Raw genomic sequence first — 24,181 nt, 5'->3', positions numbered from 1 at the left:
GCGATCTGTGATTTTTTTTTTTTGCGGGACTACGACTTTGCGGCGGACAGATCGGACCCTTGACTGACATTTTTTACACTTTTTGGGGTACCAGTGACATTACTACAGTAATCAGTGCTATACATATGCACTGTTACTGTAAAAATGACACTGGCAGGGAAGGGGTTAACTTTATTAGAGATCCAGGGGTTAAGTGTGTCCCTAGGGGCGTGATTCTAACTGTCAAGGGGCGTGGCTTTTGATGTAACCACAGAGACATATACGATCCTGCATAGCAGGATCGTATGATCTCTGCAGTTACATCAGGGAGAATGACAGGCGGCTTTGCTTACATCAGCCGCCTGCCTTTCTCCCTGTCCAGCGGGAGATCGCGAGTGACCGGCTGCTCCATCGGAGCCGCCCGGTCACTCGCGCGGTGATGGCAGTGAACGAGCGGGGGCGGGAGCGTGCCTCCGGCGGCGTGTGCTCACCCCCTATTGGTTAGCGGGGGAGTGACGTACCGATACGTCACTTTGCCAAGGAGGGGTTGACCGCCGCAGTATATGTACTTGCGGCGGTCGGCAAGTGGTTAAAATAACGCAATGCCGAATTGCAAAATAGGGCCCGGTCAGGAAGGGGTAAAATCCTTCGGGGGCTGAAGTGGTTAAAATAATGCAGTGCCGAATCGCAAAAAATGGCCTGGTCATTCGGGGGGGGGGATCTTCCGGTCCAGAAATGGTTAACTTTGCAGGAGAGGTTCTCTTTCACGTCTGCTGCAGCAGAAAATGATAATAGCCTGTAAGATATTGAATAACTCCAGGGGCTGAAAATGAATACCGATGGAGATGAAAATTCCACCCCAATTACACCTTCTGTTTTCTATCTCCACGTCTGTTATTCTCATTTGGAGATTATCTCACGGTTGAAGGCAGAAAAAAAAGAACGATTTATAATAATATAAAGTGAAGGGGTCAGGTAGTCTGCACAGAAGCCTTGTGCGTTGGCCGTGCATCCTTCCAACTGCTTTCCAGATCAAAGTTCTATCATCCATTATCGCTGATAGGGGGGGTGTTCAGCCCAAAGCGGGATCTGCGTTGCCATTATCTCAACAAGCTGAATTATTTCCCAGATTTTGTGCCAAATTCTGATGTTCTAACAGTTTTCAAAATAAAGATAGAAAGTCATTTCAGCAGCGCAGAAATCCACACCTCTAACACCGTAAAATCTACCAGAATACTTAAAGGGAACCTGTATTTCTGTCCAAAGTAACAGGTTTACAATACACCATATTGTCAAAAGTATTAGGACGTCTGCCTTTACACACACATGAAATTTAATGGCATCCCAGTCTTAGTCCGTAGGGTTCAATATTGAGTTGGCCCACCCTTTGCAGTTATAACAACTTCAACTCTTCTGGGAAGGCTGTCCACAAGGTTTAGGAGTGTGTCTATGGGAATGTTTGACCATTCTTCCAGAAGCCCATTTGTGAGGTCGAGAAGGCCTGGCTCAGTCTTTACTCTAATTCATCCCAAAGGTGTTCTATGGGGTTGAGGCCAGTCAAGTTCCTCCACCCCAAACTCGCTCATGTCTTTATATACCTTGCTTTGTGCACTGGTCCATATCATTTGGAGGAGGGGGGATTATGGTGTGGGGTTGTTCTTTTGGGGTCGGGCTTGGCCCTTTAGTTCCAGTAAAGGGAACTCTTAAGACATTTTGGACCAGTGGCGGCTGGTGAATAAAAATTTGGGAGGGCGGCATCAAAACAAACATCCCCCCCCCCATGGGACGGATGGCTGGCCTGTAATCTACTCTACTACCCCCTCCCTCCTTCTTCCCCCCTCCCAGGACAGCTAGCTGGATGGATGGCTGGCTGTCTGGCATCTTACCTGCTCCTTCACCGAGTGCCGCTGTGTCTTCTCCTCGGCCGTATGTCCCCTCCCTCTTCCTGGCCAATGGCCAGTAAATTCACGTCTCTTTTTAGCCAATCAGGAAAGGGGTCTCATGACCCGCTTCCTGATTGGCTGGGAGACGAGTCAGTGTGATAATAGCGAATATTAATTCGCTATTGTTACACAACTGGGTGGGTTTGGGGCGCAGTGTTCTGCGCCCCAGGCCCACCCTTTTCTGAAGCCTATTAGAGCCTCTGGCTCTAATCGGGTGGTTAAAAAAAAAAATCCCCATTGAACTCCATGTGTCCGGTTCCCCTGCATGTAGATTAGGGGCCGGACCCATGGATGAGGGGCGTCGCCCCTGCACCCCTAATGGACGGGCTGCCCCTGTTTTGGACAATTGCATGCTCCCAACTTTGTAGGGACAGTTTGGGGATGGACCCTTCCTGTTCCAACATGACTTCACACCAGTGCATAAAGCAAGGTCCATAAAGCCAAGGATCCTGGCAGGAAGGGGTTAATAAAGCATGCTGATGAGAGGAGAGTGCAGATTAAAAAGATGAGCTCATCAGTCTACTGCTTCTCCATTGTCATGTCCTGTCACAGATTGGGGAAGGGGCTAGTGTACTGCCAGGCCCACTGATTTGCCCCAGGTTCTTTTCCTGTACCATCAGGGCCGGGAAAAGGGGTGGGCAGGAGGGGTATAGCTTCCCCGGGCACTGTGGTATCAGAGTTTTGGGTGAAGCAACTTGACTGGCCTGCAAAGAATTCTGACCTCAACCTGATAGAACACCCTTGGGATGAATTAGAGAGGAGACTGCAAGCCAGGCCTTCTCGTCCAACATCTGTGCCTAACCTCACAAATGGGCTTCTGGAAGAATGGTCAAACATTCCCATAGACACACTCCTAAACCTTGCGGACAGCCTTCCCAGAAGATTTGAAGCTGTTATAGCTGCAAAGGGTGGGCCAACTCAATAATGAAAAAGTAAATACACGGTGGCGCAAGCAAATAGCATTTCACTAAATGGCAGTCCATGGGGTAGCCATGTAGGCTATCCTAATAGTCTTTGTTGTGGAACAAGAAGCAGTCCATAGACTCAGGGCCAGCCTAGTGGGGAGCGGAAGCAATCTCCAAACATGCAAGATACAAAGAGAGAAAAAGACAGGAGCCTCTGAGTACAGACTGTAACATTTGATGGGCAAGGTTCATTAAAAACTTACATCAAAGAAAGTGAATGTAGGTGAGATGGGTCCTCCGGCATCTATGTACGGTATGGGGCCACCGCTGATGGTCAATGATCCTCTGTGTCCTTCCGGTCCTGTCCCACAGGAAGTGCAGTAGTATGACTGGAGTCAGACTGAGGCTAGGACCGCAGGGTGGGACGCAGGGTGAGCCATACTTGCCGTCCAAGGATCTTCCGGAGTGATGACGACACGTTTCCGAGCGCTCCTTTTTCAAGTCAGATCACGCTCTCTGGTATTCCACCATAGTGCGCATGATCGGAAACTTGTTGTCATCATGCCGGAAGATCCTTGGACGGCAAGTGCCGCTCACCCTGCGTCCCACCCTGCGGTCCTTGCCTCAGTCTGACTCCAGTCATACTACTGCACTTTCTGCGGGACAGGACCGGAAGGACACAGAGGATCATTGACCATCAGCGGTGACCCCATACCGTACATAGATGCCGGAGGACCCATCTCACCTACATTCACTTACTTTGAGGTAAGTTTTTAATGTACCTTGCCCATTAAATGTTACAGTCTGTACTCAGAGGCACCTGTCTTTTTCTCTCTTTGTATCAACTCAATATTGAACCCTACGGACTAAGACTGGATCAGTGCAAAATGCAAGGGCCATAAAGACATGGATGAGCGAGTTTGGGTGGAGGAACTTGACTGGCCTGAACAGAGTCCTGACCTCAACCTGATAGAACAGCTTTGGAATGAATTAGAGCGGAGACTGTGAGACAGGCCTTCTCGTCCAACATTAGTGCCTGACCTCACAAATGCGCTTCTGGAAGAATGGTCAAACACTCCCATAGACACACTCCTAAACCTTGTGGACAGCCTTCCCAGAAGAGTTGAAGCTGTTATAGCTGCAAAGGTGGGCCAACTCAATATTGAACCCTACGGACTAAGACTGGGATGCCATTAAAGTTCATGTGCGTGTAAAGGCAGGCATCACAATACTTTTGACAATATAGTGTATATGGATTATTTTGTAGAATAAGCATATTGTTTAGCTGTATTTTAATGTTAGATTCTTGATAGTAAAAGGGTTAAAAAAAGGCAAATTAATTGTTTTAATATATGCTTGCTTTTGCATTTTGTGAATTTTCTGGGCTACAACACAACACAAAGAGATCAAACAAGGTCAAAGTAATTCTTGGTGAAAATCCGAAAAGACAAAATTGTTTCCTGTTTGTATCGTTCTTTGCGCCATCATCTTTTTTCCAACCACCTCCCCAGGGTTTGTTTTTACTCTGTATTCTTCAGTTGAATCTATTTACGGTTTTGTTTCTTAAAAAAGTTACTAGTCGACTGAGATTAAACATAAGGAGCAATGTAGTCCATTGGTTTTGAACGTCATGCAAAAAAGATGTAACGGTATGCACATTGTATCCAGAATTAAGTGAAGGCCTCCCTCCCCGGTGTAGAGCGATTGAGCAACGTCTCGTGTTTTGAAACCACGCATGATTTCACCCTTATTATCCCACCAAACTAAACAGAATCACTTCTGACCTTTGGAGGTGTTGAGTGATAATTCCCCCAAAACGCTTATTACATTAACTTATCCCCTTCGGGTCGGGTGCGGACAGATACACAATGCCTCTTTGGTGAAAAAAGAAACCCTCGGCTGTGCCAAGAGACTGAGCCAAAGAACTGATGGGACATCTCTGATCTCTGTCGATAATATCTTTTTTGTGTTCGCACTTATGTTTACTTTTTTGTTGAATAACTATAGACATAGATCATTGGTGGATGACGTTGTGTCATGGAGTAACCGGTGGAAGAGATTAAAAAGTTGTGTCATGACTCCTAACGATGCTTTTGGACAATTATATTAATGTTGATTTTCCTGGAAGCCTGATTTTCATTGAAACCATGCACAGTTTGGCTGTGTGAGTGGCTTACTATGTCTTTAGTTTCTTTTTTAGCCATTCACTTGAAATTGACTTGATAGCTATCCGGGTTCGAAAAAGGATTCTGTTGGCTTCTAGGCTACATTGTTGACTTTTTAGGCCCAGGAAGCAACTGTGTTTTGGCAGAGGCCTCAGTACCTGTGTTGGAAGATTTAATCTCACCTCCTGGTCTGGTGACAATGTTGACATTTTGGATTTACCATCACTTTCTGTTGTGAAGATTCTAAAAGGTTTTGACTAGAGATACACTTTTATTTATTTCATTAGCAAAAAGGAGAATCCCCTAAGGGTTTGGGACTTTTTAGGCACTATTATGAATAATAGTGCTAACATGACTCTATGTTATTCTATTGTAGAACCTCGTTTGCAGTATTTAGCCTAATTACCCCTGAAGAAGAAGCATAAAGCTTCGAAAACGCGTTGGGTATTCTGTTGTTTTATCTCTCTGCATTACTCTGTGTTGTGTTTTCTTTTATGGAACTGTTTGCCCACTAAGGCCCCGTTCACACTGGGGCGATCCGACTTCCTGGGGCGACCTCACAGGTCGTGGCGCGCAGCTCGCACCGCGACCTCGGAGCGGCCGGCACAGACTTCATAACATTGAAGTCAATGCAGGTCGCTCCAGTTCACCCCAAAGAAGCTCCAGACCCTTTTTCTAAGTCGGAGCGACTTGTGTCGCTCCTTTTAGAACGGGTCCACAGCTTCTCTATGCCAGGCGACCTACGGCGGCCTGTCAGGCGACCAGGTCGCCTGACAGGTCGCCCCAGTGTGAACGGGGTCTTACTCTGCTATTTATGATGTATGCTATTTTTTGTATAATAAACATTTATATTTTTTATCCATTTTTTGTACTATTCTGAGTGCCTAAAAAGTCCCAAACCCTGAGGGGATTCTCCTTTTTTGCTATCGCATTTTGGGATGTGGCACCTCTTCTAATAGGGGGCTCTTGTCTGTGGACTAATTTTGTTCTTTATTTATTTCATTGGTTTTCCTAAAGCTGACTATCTTGACAGCACTTTACAGAGAGTATGTAAGGGGAGATAACAGGCAGCTGTGGAACCGGTGTAACAGTAAATTCTTCACCCCATGGGAATGCAGCTGATCAGCTGTGACTGTGTCAGGAAGACAGAGCAATGGGGGAGAGAGATGAAAAAAATATACAGGCTGGAACAAGGAAGAACTGCAGGGAGAGAAACAAAGTTACAAAGATAACAAACTCAGGAGCAGAGCTAACATTAGAGCCAGTGCCTGGAGGGGAACCCACACAGGGAGGGGGATTAGCAAGGAACAACTGTCTCTTCCTCAGCTGATAAAAGCTGGCAGCAGGGAGAGGGGGGAGAGACAGCTTTCTGGTGACAATGTTGACATTTTGGATTTACCATCACTTTCTGTTTTGGAGATTCTAAAAGGTTTTGGCTAGAGATAGGCTTTTATTTATTTCATTGATTTTCCTAAAGCGGACTAATTCTTCAGCACTTTACAGAGAGTATGTAAGGGACAGATAACAGGCAGCTATGGAACCGGTGTAACAGTAAATTCTTCACCCCATGGGAATGCAGCTGATCAGCTGTGACTGTGTCAGGATACCTCCTACATTTTTCCCCTCCCCGTTGGGCACCAAGTAAGGGTCACACATAAGGTCTACCCTGGGGTGGGTTCTTCTGGGCTATCCTAGGCACTTTGAAGAGGGTCACTGCCCTACACACGGGGTACCATTACGTGAACAGACAATGGAACTCTAGTTAACTCTCTTCATGTTATTATTCAACACTGTTGTCACTGTTGCATTTAGGAGGGACACAGGGAGCCAATGCCCCCTCCACCTGCCCAATGTATCTCTGCTACCTAACTCCAACTAACGGAATGGGGCCCCACCATGCACCTAGCGTGGACTCCATGCTTGCATTCACCTAACCCCTCCTCTGTCATACCTGGGCACAGGCTGAGGACCTCTGTGGGGCTGATCTGTTCCCACTGCTATGGTAGACAGACCTGCTCATGGAGAGAGTGCTAACAACTCCTGCAAAAGGCTATCCCACCTGCCACATGTACACACTTACGACAAGCTGCTAGGGAAACCCTTGGTAACACTTGTATCTTCATACTGTAATATGTTTTGTACTGCTGTCTTCATACAGCCAGGGCCGCTGATAAGGGGGGACTACCGGTCCTCTTGTAGGGGGCCCGAGCACAGGGAGGGCCACACAGGGAGGTGGATTAGTGATGAACAACATATACAGAAATCTTCCTCCAGCAGCTAAAAGCTGGTCTCTCCCCCTCTCCCTGCTGCCAGCTTTTATCTGCTGAGAGAGACAGTTGTCCCTCACTAATCCCCCTCCCTGTGTAGGCCCCCCTCCCAGCACTGGCTCTAATGTTAGCTCTGCTCCTGATTTTGTTATCCCTGTGACTTTGTTTCTCTCCCTGCAGTTCTTCCTATACTCCTTTTTTCCAGCCTGTTTATTTTTTTCATTTCTCTTCCTCATTGCTCTATTTTCCTGACACAGTCACAGCTGATCAGCTGCATTCCCATGGGGTGAAGAATTTACTGTTACACCGGTTCCATAGCTGACTGTTATCTTGTCCCAGTGCAGTTTAGTGTGCTTTATGTAGCTGAGCTTCCCACTCCTCTCCCCCAGACTGCTTCCTGACCTATGCAGCTTTGCTTCTTCTCCCCTACACTGTCAGTTCCCTCTGCATCCATGTATCAACTCCTTCTTTTTTACCATTTACTAAATGATCTGGCAGTTTATCTTACATCTTACATTTATCATTATATGTAAATCCTTTCTGGTCCATTTTCTGAAGAAGTGAGGGAGTGAAGAGTCATTCCCTCCAAAAAAAACAAAACAATACTTATCAAAAACATTTGGGTTAAAAGGAAAGGCAATGATTGAGCAGCAAGATTGGGCAGGTGTATGAAACTAAGGGGGTGTACCTGGGAAGCCAGGTATTGCCTTTGAGCCCTCTGGAGTATGGCATATAAATGTCCCTCTTCTCTCCACACCACCAATCCTACCATCAAGAGTGCCGACTTTCCATGGGGATTGAAACATCATGTCCTATTAGTTCTACATCCACCTCTTTGGTATTACAAGTGAGAGACCCTGCCAGGGAGTGCAAGCTGCACCACTCCACCATCAGGAGCTCTGGCTAAGACCAGGCACTTGGGTGTTGCTCCTCACAGTGACTCTTTGACACCCAACTGTTCAGTCTATTTTTGTACGTTGTCCTATTTAAGATGGTTCATACAACTTTGACCTCTGCTTTTATCCAACTACCTGTGGGGAGATGAAGAGTGCTGCGGCAGCAGTAAACCTTCAGAGTCCAGTTGCAGAGAACAGAACCTGTATTAATGTTAAAGTTCACAATTCACGACAAGCCTGGCAGGAAGGCGCTGGATGGGGAACACTCACAGAATGCAACAGCAGTGGTAATAATGGGGGATTTTAACAACCCAGACATTGACTGGAGTAATAGCAACAGTTAAAGGGCAAAAATGTATAAACCTATTACAAGACAATTTTATGGTGCAGTTTATTGAGGCCCTCACTAGAAATGATGCTCTGTTGGACCTGGTAATCTCAAACCATGCAGAGCTTATTAAAAATGTTCAAATAAAAAAACATCTGGGTAGCAGTACCCACCAGCAGTACCAGCCAGCAGTATCCAACAGCAGTACCAGCTAGCAGTACCCGCCAGTAGTACTAGCCACCAGCCATACCCAGCCAGCGATACCTGCAGGAACCCAAATTCAATCCACCTAAAAAAAAGCAGAAGGGGGATCCATCAGCTTCTGTCTGGGCAGATCAGATTGGATGGCCCATAGAGTAGAGCGGGCTGGGTCCGTGTCTGCTCTGTATATGCTGACACGGACCTGTCATCTGATCTGCCCGCTCCGCTCATTGTGACCCACGACCAGTTACCAAGTCGCTAAAGGGGCCCTCTCTCCTCAAAAGGTATATATACATGAACACACGCTTTTTTTATTTTTGAGGTGGGGGGTGGTAATCTTGGATGAGTTCCCACACTTTTTTTCCCAGGACTTGACCCCTGCCTGAACTTCCAGTGGTTCAATAGCAAGGGCAAACAACAAGGGTGAAAGTGGGCACTCCTGTCGCATGCCCCTGCCCAGATGAAAGAAGGGGGATACTGCACTGCCCAACCAAATAGCAGTTTGCGGGGTGTGATAGAGAAGCTGCACCCAGGAGATGAATCTCTCTCCAAATCCAAAGCGCCCCAGTACACTTTATTCGCATTGAGTGACAGTAGGGCCTGAGCCCCATTATTCTCAGAAGGGGCCTGCTTATTAAGAAAGACCCAGCGAAGGTTAATGGCCAGGCATGAAGCCAGTCTGGTCAGGGTGTATGATGCTGAGTATAGCCTTATTAAGGTGTAAAGCCAAAACTTTTGCAAGGATCTATGATTAGACTATATCACTTCTAATTGGACTGTAATACAGTATGTATGGGACTTTATTTCTTTGTCATTTTAGCCTGGCTCAATTTTCTGTTTGTATATATTGCATTAGGGTGTGCACCCTAAAAATCAAACACACACTACCGATCACTCACGATGTTCATTCAGAAAGGAAAGGGGCTGGTAAATGACATATTTGAATGGATTGTAAAGTCAGAAAGTTTTTTTTTTTTCCTAATGCATTCTATGCATTGGGATAAAAAACCTTCTGGGTGTAGCAGTACCCGCTCAGCCCCCTAATACTTACCTGAGCCTTATCTCGATCCAGCAATGTCCATGACTGTCTCAGCCGTCCGGGACTCCCCTCCTCATTGGCTAAGGCACAACAGTCACTGCTGTCGATCAAAGTCAGTTAGCCAAAGAGGAGAGAGAGGGGGCGGGGCGGAACCGCAGCTCCATGTTTGAATGGATACACGGAGCTGTGCCTCGGCTCGGGTACCCTCATAGCTAACTGCTTGCTGTGGGGGCACTCAACAGGAGGGACGGGCCAGGAGAACCGAAAAGGCACCCGAGAAGAGGAGGACCCGGGCTGATCTGTGCAAAACCACTACACTTACTACAGAGCAGGTAAATATACCATGTTTATTATTTTTATTGAAAAAAAAAAAAAAAAACGACACTTTAGGATCACTTTAAGCTGACTCTCTGAACTTTACATCTGTTAGAAGCTACTGTAGTGAAAACTCTGTTACATTCCTGTCTGGATGTGGCCGCGAGTGATACAGATATTTTCGTTAAAAGTCAGAAATGGAACAGCAGATCCTGTGAATGGTTCCCGATTCTGTAAAAACTGATGGTGGTGGCTACTGCATGTGTTTGTAAAGGATAATGGGGGTCAGTCATCCAACCCCAATGACAATCACTCCCAATCTGCCAATGCTTTGAGTGTTGTCCCAGAACAAGGAACCCTCTGCACAGGGTGAAGCATAATATGTCACATTCTGGTTGCAGTGGTGCAATCACACTGGTCATTGTTAGTTTTCTGACTTCATCAGACAACCCCTTTAATAGCCCCTTTCCTCACTTATCCTAAAACATCTCTGCAGCAACAGAGAAGAGAGGAGGGAAGCCGGCAGAGCTGCGGGGGGGGGGGGGGGGGGGAGGGAGCCAGGACAGTAGAGGGAATCTTTTCTGCACAGGGTGATTAGCACACCTCCCCTATCCATGCATCCGGCCCCCTAATCTACATGTGGGGTGCCGGAAGCATGGATTTCAATGGGTTTTTTTTTTTTTTTGAAGCACGTAATTAGAGTCAGAGGCTCTAATAGGCTTCAAAAAAGGGTGGGCTCAGGGCGCAGAGCACTGCGCCCTGAGCCCACCCAGTTGTGTGACAATAGTGAATGAATATTCGCTATTGTAACACGGATTCTCCTTCTGGCCAATCGGGAAGTGGGTCCTGAGATCCGTTTCCTGATTTGCTGAAAGGAGAAGCAATGCCATTGGCCAAGGAGGAGGGAGGAGACTGAGGGGGAAGCCACTGCTGCTGCTGCTTACCCTCCACATGTCCAGGGTGAGTGAGCTGGTGACCGGGGGGGGGGGGTATGGTGTGCAGGCTGGTGTGGTCCGGGGGGGGGGGCATGGTGTGGCCCATCTATCGCCCCCCCGCCCCATGTGGAGCACCATCCGCCACTCCTAAAGTGATATCATATAGGTAACAGTAGAAAAAAAATGGAAAGAGAGGCCCATAATTCCCATGTAATTTACCGCCAGTCCCTTCACATGATTGGTATTCTACAGGTTGGAACAAAATCCAGTTCTCTTTATTTATTTTCAATATATTTATATGCACACAGAGGAAGAGCATTGCTTCCATCAGCGATGTTTGGAATAAAGGGAGTTTGATAGATGAATCTTTCTGGTTCGTTTAGTTTTACTGGAAATCAGAGATATCATAATTCCTTTTTCGCTTTCTCTGCAGGCTCCACGTAGGGGATATAATCTATGGCATCATAAATCTATCGGGCGGTGAGTAGTAATACGGTCATTTATTTCTGTAAGCATTCTGCAACATACAGCTTAAAGAGTTTCCATTTAGAAAACAGCTGTAAACTGGCTGCTACTGTAAGGCAGAACTCCAGGCAGATATAGAAGAGAAGAAAAGAATGCATTTGTGTATTCATTATTCAGCACATCTAACCCGCGCTTACATTAACCGGTTTCGGACCGCCCACCGCATATATACCGGGGCAGGCTGGCCCTCCTGCGCGAACCGACATAGGGCTACGTCAGTCGCGCGCCGGCAGCAGGGACACCGGTGCACGGGGCAGGCAACTCCGATTGCCGCCTGACACCCGCGATCGCTCCCCGCTGAGAGAGAAGTACGGTCAGCTGTTGTAAACACAGCTGCCCGTTCTTCTCTCTGGAATGATCACAGAGCACCTGTGATCCTTCTATATAGGATCACAGGTCTCTATTGTCATTCCATAAGCCCAACCCCCATACAGTTAGAATCACTCCCCTAGGCTCACATTTAACCCATTGATCACCCACACTGTTAAGCCCTTCCAAGCCAGTGTCATTATTACAGTAAGGCCTCTTTCACACGGACTTTCCGTATGTCCGTATATCACCCCATCCGTTTGTGGGTGATATACGGACATAATGAATGTCTATGGGATTGCGGATGTCAGCGGATGACCATCCGCTGACATCCGATTTGTGTCCTTTCAGTTCTGTTCCATTTTTTTGGAACGGAACAGAACCCTATTTTTCTTCCATTTAAAAAAACGCAAAGGACGCAAAATCGGATGTCAGCGGTGTCATCCGCTGACATCCTTAATCCCCATAGACATACATTATGTCCGTATATCATCCGCAAACACATGGGATGATATGCGAACATACGGACTGGATGACACAAGTGTCATAGGTGTCCATAAAAAAAAAAAGTGCCGGAGCGGATCGAAGTATGGTCCGCTCCGTGTGAAAGAGGCCTAACAGTGCATATTTTTAGCACTGATTACTGTAGTAATATCACTGGTCCCCCCCAAAAGTGTCAAAAATGTCAGTCAGGGGTCCGATCTGTCTGCTGCAATGTCGCAGTCCCGCGAAAAAACGCAGATCGCCGATCCCGTAGTTAGTAGACGCGATAACTTTTGCGTAAACCAATCAAAATACGCTTATTGCGATTTTTTTTTTTACCAAAAATATGTAGCAGAAAACAAATTGGCCTAAAAAGTTAAAAAATTTTGATTTTTTAATTTTTTTTTTTGGGGAATGTTATATATCAGAATTGTCGCTTATTTTTTGTTCATAGCGCAAAAAATAACAACCGCAGAGGTGATCAAATACCACCAAAAGAAAGCTCTATTTGCGGGGAAAAAAAGGACATCAATTTTATTTGGGCGTCGCATGACCGTGCAATTGTCCGTTAAAGTAAAGCAGTGCCGAATCGCAAAATATGGCCTGGTCATTAAGGGGGGAAATCTTCCGGTCCAGAAGTGGTAGACAACAAAAATGAGAAAGAGCAACTAGCACAATTCACTGGCAATAAATAGTAGCAATATTCAATGTACAAGTGCAGCACTTCAAAAAAAATTCCATATGAATAACACTAGTAAATATTAAGATAAAAGAGTCCAAAAGTGCAAGTTCCAAATCATAGCCATGATAGATCCTCCACCAATAGTACTCCACACACTGACCTTTACCTTCTCCTCCTTTTCCCCCCGTGTAGTTTTTTTTCACTTCCCAATGTTTATTTCATATATCCCCTTTTAGTTTTCACTCCAGTTCCCTCTTTTTTTCTGCTAGTTTATGCTTGCATTTGTATTTGTAGCACTGCCCCCTTGAGGACTGCAGAAATGTGTACCTTACCTTCCTGGCTCAGTCAATAAATAGTCTAGGGGTTGTAGTTGTTTTTGTGTTTTTTTTTTTTTTTATATTAAATAGGGATAGGAGAAGGGAAGAGTGGGATACTCCAGAATTGAACTATTCACGAAAGATGAGGACTCCTGTCTGTAGATGCAGCCAGGCTGCTGGTTCACCTTGCCACTAGATAAACTTTAGGATTAAGTAGATGAAGTAGATTATTTGATTGAGTGACTATCTTCAGGGTACTCGCCTAGCACCCACTTTCACTCGACCAGCTGACACCCGTCCTCTGACTATACTACTCCAGGGTGGCCCCCTCTCAGGTCAGGCCCTTAGTCATGATCCCCTGTACTCACGATACTGTTTTTCTAGGGTCTCCAGTGTCTCAACCCCTCCAGTCAGTTCTCCTGGACCTCTGGGTTCAGCTCCTTCCTTCTGGTCCACCAGGCCGACCGCCTGCAACCACGCACCAACTGCTACAGAGGAGGAGGCAGCCGCCACCCTCCTTCTGGGACTCTGCTCACCAGCCAAAGACCTCGAGCACATGTGCTTCTGGCTTTTATACCACACCCCAGAAGGCACCGAGACAACTAGTCTGTGCCAATTACTGGGGCTGTATGAGGACCTGTGTACCCATGTTGAGGGCATGTGGCCTGGTATGGTTCAGGAGAGGTGGTGCTCGCCCCCCATTTCTTGACTGACCTGCCGTCTGCCGGACTGCATATTTGGTTAAGGGGCTGGTATAATTTTGGGGAGACCCCCACGCCTTTTTCTTATTTCAGCAGGGGAGACCTGAGGGGGGAGGGCGCAGTTTGCCATCTTCGCCTTGGGCACTGGATGATCTTGTCCTGGCACTGCCTGCCAGACTGCATGCTTGGATAAGGGCCTGGAATAATTTGGGGCAGACCCCCACGCCTTTTTCTTATTTTTTGGGAAGTTAGACATAAAGACATGGCTAAGAGAGTTTGGGGTGGAGGAACTTGACTGGCCTGCACAGAGCCCTGACCTCAACCCGATAGAACACCTTTGGGATGAATAAGAGAGCAGACTGCGAGCCAGGCCTTCTCATCCAACATCAGTGCCTGACCTCACAATTGCGCTTCAGGAAGAATGGTCAAACATTCCCATAGACACACTCCTAAACCTTGTGACAGCCTTCCCAGAAGAGTTGAAGCTGTTATAGCTGCAAAGAGTGGGCCAACTCAATATTGAACCCTACAGACTAAGACTGGGATGCCGTTAAAGTTCATGTGTGTGTAAAGGCAGGCGTTCCAATACCTATGGTAATATAGTGTATGACAATCCCAATGAAAACTCTTATCTTTCATTTAAAAAAAACTCAACTATCGTGGCTGGGAGCACAGACTATGTCCAGCAGTCTATTAAGGAATTCCTATTTGGGACAGGTGTGCACCTGAGCTGTAGTGCAGAGTAGCTAGTAGTACTCACTTGAACTACACTGGAGTTTGTCTTTAAGTCATATTTCCACCCAGGAGCTGCCTGTGAACAATATTTTTGTTAGGAGGAGGTGAAGGATTTTCTATACAGAAGCTTTAATTTGTCCAATAATATATGTCAATCCCAATGAAGCCTCTTTTATCTTTCATTTGAAGAAAAAAAAAAAAACACAAAATTTTGAAAAATAAAAAATTCTGAATAATTATTTCAAACCGTTACAGTAGTTTGATTTACAGCCACCCGGGAACTCGACTATCGTGTGCATAAAATATTTCACGCCAAGGAAAAGCTGGAACGCATAGCGAATATATAGCTGTCCTCCTAGTACAGTCTCTGGCAGCTCCATCAATTATGAAGTGCTGCAGTTCAATGGGAGTTTATTGTTCTGTTTTTCCATACTGGTGCAGTGAGTGAATCAAGCCTTAATTCCAACAGCAATTGTATATGTTAAAGTGGGAAATGTTTCAAGGTTTGCACAATTGCCGTCTCCTATCCTTGCCTAACCTCATCCCATTAACCATGAAGGGTACGGCAGATGGAAATTAGGAAAGTCTGCAGGCTGGTATCTACGGGTAATGCTAACCACTTCCATACTGGGCCATTTCTGGCACTCCGCTCCTACATGTAAAAATCATAATTTTTTTTTTTCTAGAAAACTACTCAGAACCCACAAACATTATATATTATTTTTTTTTTGCAGAGACCCTAGGGAATAAAATGGCGGTCATTGCAACTTTTTGTGTCACACGGTATTTGCGCAGAAATTTTTCAAACGCATTTGTTTGGGAAAAAAACTGTTTTATGAATTAAAAAAAAAACCCAAAAAACAAAACACTAAAGTTAGCCCAATTCTTTTGTATAATGTGAAAGATGATGTTACGCCGAGTAAATAGATACCTAACATGTCACGCTTTAAAATTGCTCATGTAAACATCATAATTTTTTTTCTAGTAAATTACTCACAGCCCCCAAACATTATATATATATATATATATATATATATATATATATATATATTTTTTTTTTTTTTTTAGCAGAGACCCTAGAGAATAAAATGGCGGCCATTGCAACTTTTTGTGTCACACGGTATTTGCACAGAAATTTTCAAAAGCATTTGTTTGGGGAAAAAAACTGTTTTATGAATTTAAAAAAAAAAACTAAACACTAAAGTTAGCCCAATTCTTTTGTATAAGATAGATGATGTTACGCCGAGTAAATAGATACCCAACATGTCATGCTTTAAAATTGCGCATGTAAAAATCATCATTCTCAGAACCCACAAACATTATATATATATATATATTTTTTTTTTTAGCAGAGACCCTAGGGAATAAAATGGCGGTCATTGCAACTTTTTGTGTCACACTGTATTTGCGCAGAAATTTTTCAAACACATTTGTTTAGAAAAAAAAAAAAATTTTATGAATTAGAAAAAAACAAAACACTAAAGTTAGCCCAATTCTTTTGTATAATGTGAGTCCCCGTTCACACTAAGGCGACCTGTGAGGCGACCTGGTCGCCTCACAGGTCGCCATAGGTCGCCTTCCATAGGGAAGCTGCGGACCCGTTCTAATAGGAGTGACACAAGTCGCTCCGACTTAGAAAAAGGGTCCGGAGCTTCTTTGGGGCGACCTGGAGGCGACCGTCATAGACTTCAATGTTATGAAGTCCGTGCCGGCCGCTCCGAGGTCGCGGCGCGCTGCTCGCACCGCGACCTCGGAGGTCGCCCCGGGAAGTAGCGTCGCTTGTATGTGAACGGGGCCTGAAAGATGATGTTACGCCGAGTAAATAGATACCCAACATGTCACGCTTTAAAATTGCTCATGTAAACATCATAATTTTTTTTCTAGTAAATTACTCACAGCCCCCAAACATTATATATATATATATATATATATATATATATATATATATATTTTTAGCAGAGACCCTAGAGAATAAAATGGCGGTCATTGCAACTTTTTGTGTCACACTGTATTTGCGCAGAAATTTTTCAAACAGATTTGTTTGGGAAAATAAAACAGTTTTATGAATTAAAAAAACAAAAAACAAAACCCTAAAGTTAGCCCAATTCTTTTGTATAATGTGATAGATGATGTTACGCCGAGTAAATAGATACCCAACATGTCATGCTTTAAAATTGCGCATGTAAAAATCATCATTTTTTTTCTAGAGATCTACTCAGAACCCCCAAACATTATATATATATATATATATATATATATATATATATATATATTTATTTTTTATTTTTTTTTAGCAGAGACCCTAGGGAATAAAATGGCGGCCATTGCAACTTTTTGTGTCACACGGTATTTGCGCAGAAATTTTCAAAAGCATTTGTTTGGGGAAAAAAACAGTTTTATGAATTATAAAAAAAAAACTAAACACTAAAGTTAGCCCAATTCTTTTGTATAAGATAGATGATGTTACGCCGAGTAAATAGATAACCAATATTTCATGCTTTAAAATTGCACATGTAAAAATCATCATTTTTTTTTTATAGAGATCTACTCAGAACCCCCAAACATTATATATATATATATATATATATTTTTTTTTTTTTTTTTTTTTTTTTTAGCAGAGACCCAAGGGAATAAAATGGCGGTCATTGCAACTTTTTGTGTCACACGGTATTTGCGCAGAAATTTTCAAAAGCATTTGTTTGGGGAATAAAACTGTTTTATGAATTATAAAAAAAAAACTAAACACTAAAGTTAGCCCAATTCTTTTGTATAATGTGAAAGATGATGTTACGCTGAGCAAATAGATACCTAACATGTCACGCTTTAAAATTGCACACACTCATGGAATGACGCCATACTTCGGTACTTAAAAATCTCCATAGGCGACAATTTAAACATTTTTACAGGTTACCAGTAGAGTTACAGAGAAGGTATTGGGCTAGAATTGTTGCTCTCTCTCTAACATTTGCGGCAATATCTCATATGTAAGGATTGAACGTCGTTTACACATGTGGCCGCAACATACACATGCGTTCGCTTCTGCATGCGACCACCCAGGGACAGGTGCTCATTCATTTTTTTTTTTTTTTTTGTTTATTTTATTTTTATTATTTTATTTTTACACTTTCCCTTTTAATTTAAATTTTTTTTTTATCACTTTTATTCCTATTACAAGGAATGTAAACCTCCCTTGTAATAGGAATAGTGAATGAGAGGTCCTCTTTATGGGGAGATCTGGGGTCAATAAGACCTCAGATCTCTCCTACAGGCTAGAAAGCCTGAAATAAAAAAATAAAAAAAATGATCTCAGCTATCCAGCTGAGACCAGTGCAGTATTGACAACTGCCAGGCATGGGCGTGACGTCATAACATTGCGCCCGGTCCTCTGAGAGTCATAGAGACTGCCGGGGACCATCTGGTCCTCGGCAGTCTCTATGGTGTACTTCCGGCAGATTCCTTCTCTGGCTCGCCGATCGCACAGGTGAACCGGTAGAAGCACCGGAGGGCGGCGGGAGGATGGCAAATGTCCCCTGCCGCCGCTTGTAAGAATGATCAAGCGGCTGAACAGCCAATATGATTGTTCTTACGGTGCAGGGATTTGAAAAAAAGGATATCTGAATGATGCCTGCAGCTGCACCCATCATTCAGATATCCCCACTTAAAGCCCAGGACATCATATGACATACTGCGGTATGGAAGTGGCTAAGTAGATTGAAAAATTGCAGAATTGAAGAGAATCTCTATTTGCGGTTTAAAGTCGAACTCCAGGTGCAAAAAAAACGAATACAACGGGTAAAATAAGTATTGAACTCATCACCATTTTTCCAGAGATGTATAGTAACTAAGTAGAACTACTTCACTACTGTACTTAAGTACCGAAAGGCGGTATCTGTACTTTCCTAGAGTAGAATTTTTTTCTCCTACTTCCACTTTTACTTCACTACATTTTTTCGATGATTTCAATACTTCTACTCCGATATTTTTTTTTTTGTGCTGCATAGTTACTCGTTACAATTATAAAAATTACCACTGCCAGAACAGTAGATGGCAGGTTTCATAAAGCTCAAAACGTGTATTATCAGCGCATATGAAAATAAATGCTACTGTATGTATAAATAAAAGCTGCATTTGAAATAATAAAAAACAATATGATGTTCGAACTTTTGACTTCTTTCTTTAATAACTACATAACACAGTACTTGTACTTTTACTTTCAGTACTTGAGTAGCAAAATTAAAAAAAAAAAACTACATGCAATACTTAAGTACAAAAAATGTTGAAAACTTTAGTACTTCTACTCAAGTCACTTTTTGATCGAGCACTTGTACTTTTACTCAAGTATGGGTTTCGAGTACTTTATACAACTCTGCATTTTTCTAGGTAACTATATTTGTGTAGCACCCTACAGGTAGGTGCTAGGTAAATGCATAGTAGGCCTTGTCTGCCTAACAGCAGGGCCATGTTTCTTTTTGCTAGGTAGGCTGTCATGGTTTCCAAGTGTGTCTCCTAAAAGGGGAGTCTCCCTACTGGCTTTATCAGAGGCTTCTGATAGGGCAGTGGAGGAAACCCAATCAGAGATGCATTCAGACTTTGTATCTACCCCAGAAGGCAGATTCTGCCGCAGAGGATTCTGGGAGGGAGTATAAGTCGGAAGGGGGCGCATGACTCAGCGTCTTTGGCGGGAGCAGAGTCCCAGGAGGGAGAGAACGGCTGTCTCTCCTCCTGTCTGAGGAAGCGGATATCTCGGGGTGTTGTCTGAGAATCCAGAGAGTGTTGAGTTGAGCTGAGGGGGATCCGGTGTGTGGAGAACAGGCAGAGAGCGAGAGGGGTCCAGTCCCAGGAAAGCCTACACAGGTCATAAGTTCTGAGGATTGCCCCTGGGGGTCTGCCTGAAGAGTTGGAGAAGACCACTCCGGAAGAGGTTCTGGAATCCAGTGTCAGCTAGTTGTAAAGGGGGTACCTAGGTTGAGGAACCTGAAGTGACAGAGGGGGGTACATAGTCAGTGGACCCTGAAGAGCTAAAAGTGTAAAGGGGGCGCCTGCAGTTTGGGCCCTGAATTGTACAGAGTACCAGTTGAGAGTTGCAGCCATACAGGAATTCACAACAAGCTACCTCAAGCCAGTGCAAGGGTGGAAGGAGTAGTCAGTGACTTTCCAGTACCGCGGTGTCAGCAGTTCAATACTCCACAGTCCTGAATCTTCTGGACTCAAAGTCGAGGATTAAGCACTTCTTTCAAGTTACAGTGGAGCGTTGGCTGGCGTCGGCTGCAGTGCCATCTTAAGAGCCTTATAGGCCCCTGGGCAATGCAGTGCACTGGGGCCCCCTGCCTACACAATCACCCACGAGAATAAAAATGCAAGGTAGTTGTCTCTTGTAGTATATATTGGTCCCTGTAATATGTATATAGTAAGGTATATACTCCAGGTAGTAGTTGTACTCTCTTGTAGTATATAGTGTTCCCTGTAATATGTATATAGACTATATACACATTACAGGGAACACTATATACTACAAGAGAGTACAACTACCTGGAGTTTATACCTTACTATATACATATTACAGGGAACACTATATACTACAAGAGTCTCTTGTAGTATATAGTGTTCCATGTAATATGTATATAGTTAGTAAGGTATATACTCCAGGTAGTTGTCTCTTGTCTTGTAGTATATATTGGTCCCTGTAATATGTATATAGTAAGGTATATACTCCAGGTAGTAGTTGTACTCTCTTGTAGTATATAGTGTTCCCTGTAATAGACTATATACACATTACAGGGAACACTATATACTACAAGAGAGTACAACTACTACCTGGAGTATATACCTTACTATATACATATTACAGGCCAGGGACCAATATATAGTAGGTATATCCTCCAGCCAGGACAGGTAGTTGTCTGTCTCTTGTGTCACATCGATTCAATCCCATCATTGCCATCATGCCATGACCATGAGAGAGTTAAAAAAATATATAATTTAATCAGTCAGCCTGGCAGGCTGTGGCAGCCTTACCTTACAACGGCTGCACATGGAAGGAGGTGGGTGGAGGCGGAGCCAGTCTTCTTCTAGGGTCGAGACAGAGCCGGACTGGAGAGGAGTGAGGAGGAAGAGCCGACGAGGAGGAGGATCCTCCTCCGAGTCCTCCGCTGCGGCCGGCGGCGCTGTGCATCCTGGGTCTGCACTCTGCTAACGTCACTGGTTGCTAGATGCCAATCGGGCTGGCCTTAGCAACCAGTGTGCACTGCAGTGCAGACTCGAGCCACGGTCGCCGCCGGAGGGGAGGAAGCAATAAGGGGGGGGGGCCCGGGCTGGCGGACAACGGAACGGGGGGGCCCTAGACCACCAGGGACATGCCACCATCCATGTGGGGCCCCTTGGCAAGTGGGGCCCCCGGGCAACCGCCGGGCATGCCCAGTGGAAAAGATGGCCCTGCTCGGCTGTCGTCAAGGCAGCGTTGACAGACTTTTTCTGGATAAAGTCCCAAGTTGTACTTAGTTGAGCCTAAAGAGTATCCACTCATCCCCTTTATCTACAATAAAACCACAAAACAAAGATGGTGGAGTTGTCCATGTCTCAGTTCTCACACCCAGGGCCGCAGCTCACATGGGCTGGAGAGGTAACCGGTAACGATGGCAGACCCACATCAGGCCCAATGCCTGGAAAAGCTGCTACATTTGTAAAGGTGCTATTGACATGACATTTTCGCCATCGGTAACAACCCATGAAATTCATACATACAAAGAAACCAAAACAAATAAGTTCAGAAATGAAGTTATGAGTAATAAAATGGAATGTCATAGGAAAAAAGTACTGAAGAAAATCTTTTGTTGGTAATGACGGATTCAAGACGCCTCCTGTAGAAACTAGTCGCATGCGTTGCTCAGGTGTGATTTTGGCCCATTCTTCCACACAGTCTTCAAATCTTGAAGGTTCTGTTCCGTGGACCTCTTCATTGAACTCTGATCTTTAGTTCTTTCCATTTGATTTTCTATTGGATTCAGGTCGGATGATTGACTGGGCGGCTTTATTTTCTTACTTTGAAACCGATTGAGAGTTTCCTTGGCTTTGTGCTTGAGATCATTGTCTTGTTGAAAATATCCACCCTCGTTTCATCTTCATCATCCTGGTAGATGGCAGCAGATTTTTATAAGGAATGTCTGGGTACATTTTTTTACATTCATCCTTCCTTCAAGGCTTCCTGGTATTTTTCCAGTACTGTATGCTGAAAAACAGGCCCACACCATGATGTTCCCACCTCCAACCTTCACTGTTCATATGGGGGTGTTTTGGGGGTAGTGTGCAGTGCCATTTGACCTTCAATCATGGTGTGTATTATGGCATCCAAAGAGTTTATTTTTGGTCTCATCTGACCAGACTATATTATTCTCCCAGTATTTCAGAGGCTTGTCTAAATGTTGTGCCGCAAACTTTAAATGGGCCAGCATGCTTTTTCTTCAGGAATGGAGTCTTGCGTGGTGAGCGTGCATACAAGCCATGACGGTTGAGTGCATTACCTGCTGCTTTCTTTGAAACAGTTGTACCTGCTAATTCCAGGTATTTCTGAAGCACTCCACGAGTAATCCTTGGCTCTTGGACAACTCTTCTGATAATTCTTTTCACTCCTCTGCCAGAAATCTTGCGAGGAGCACCTGGTTGGGGCCTGGTTTATGGTAAAATTATGTAGCTTTCCACCTCCGGATTATGGCACTAACAGTGCTCACTGGAACATTCAGAAGTTTAGAAATCTCTCTGTAACCAATACCATCAGTATGTTTTGCAACAATAAGGTTGTGAAGATCTGGAGAGAGCTCTTTGCTTTTACCCATCATGAGATGTTTCTTGTGTTAAACCTTGGTAATGAGACACCTTTTTATAGGCCATCAGTTGAGACTAAACCAGCGGATATTAACTTGCACTGACAAGGGGCAGGATTGCTTTCTAATTACTGATAGATTTTAGCTGGTATCTTGGCCTTCCATGCCTGTTTGCACCTCCCTTTTCTTTATGTGTTCTTTACTTTTTTCCCCTTTATCATTCTATTTCATTACACATACTGTAACTTAATTGCTAAACTTATTTGTTTTGGTTTCTTTGTATGTATGGATTGCATGGGTTGTTATCGACATGTGAAAATTTAATGTAGTACCTTTAGAAATATATTTACCTAGAAAAATGGTGACGTGTTTAATTCTTATTTTACCCAATGTGTGTGTGTGTGTGTGTGTGTGTGTGTGTGTATGTATATATATATATATATATATATATATATATATATATATATATATATATATACAGGGCTTTTTTTCTCAGAGAATAGGTGCAGGAACTCCTCCCTTCTGAGTGACCCCTTGACTCCGTCCCCTACCCACCTCCGAACACCGTTCCTTGGTTTCACCTCTTACCCACCTCCCAGTACCAACCCTTTTAGAGAATTAACAATAACAAGAAAGGCAATATAATAGATATAGAAACAATGGACACCCCAGTGACAATAGATCCACCCCTGCAACAATGGACTTCCAACAGCCAGCAACATTAGACCCTCCCTCAACAGTAGATCCCTCCCAGCAATGATTGATGCCCTGCAACATAAGACCCACTGCAACAACAATAGATACCCCACCAACAACAGACTTCCCCAGCAACAATAGATCCTCTGCGCAAATAGATGCCCTCCAGCAATACTAGATTACCCAGTAGCCAGCATCAATAGACCCTCCAGCAGCAAGCGGCAAAGACCTCTCCCTCAACAATAAATCCCTCCCAGCAACAACTGACCCACCAGCAACATAAGACCCACCCCAGTAACAATACATCCCCCATGAGCAACAGAAGACCTCCCCAGCAACTATAGACCCCCATCCTCCGCAAAAATAGATCCCCTCCAGCAACAATAGATAGCCTATTAGCCAGCATCAACAGACCCTCCAGCACACCCAGCATCCCTTGCCATTACATTCATTCAGTTCTGGAGGTGCCGGAACTGCGTTCCCCCGCGTTCCCGCTGAAAAAAAGCCCTGTATATATATATATATATATATATATATATATATATATATATATATATATATATATTTCACTGTTCTCGGGCTGTGAGTGTTAAGGTTGACCCGGCTGCTTTTTCATTACCTTTCTCCATGAGCTTCCAGTCTGGGTCTGATCAGGCACTACCACCACTGTGGCCCTGGGTTTTCAGCCAGGGCGACACTTGCCTTGTCCTTCTTTTGTGGTGGGTGGCGCAGCACGTTCTGGCCTTTTCCGCTGTGCACATTCCCTGCATTGAGAATTGGCATGGGAAGTAAGTTCTGTACCCAGATGTTTTTTTTCAGCAGGTTTTCCTACTGTGGAGAATCCCTGGAGGGGTTGTTCTGATCTCCTGCTTCACGAGGAGGTGCTATGATTGGGGGCAACTTTTGCTTTTGCGGGGCACATCTGAGTTGTCTTGTTCGTCTC

Source organism: Pelophylax lessonae, assembly GCF_965119305.1.
Source record: "Pelophylax lessonae genome assembly, chromosome: 6".
Classification (NCBI taxonomy): Eukaryota; Metazoa; Chordata; class Amphibia; order Anura; family Ranidae; genus Pelophylax; species Pelophylax lessonae.
This window is presented reverse-complemented; position numbering follows the sequence as displayed.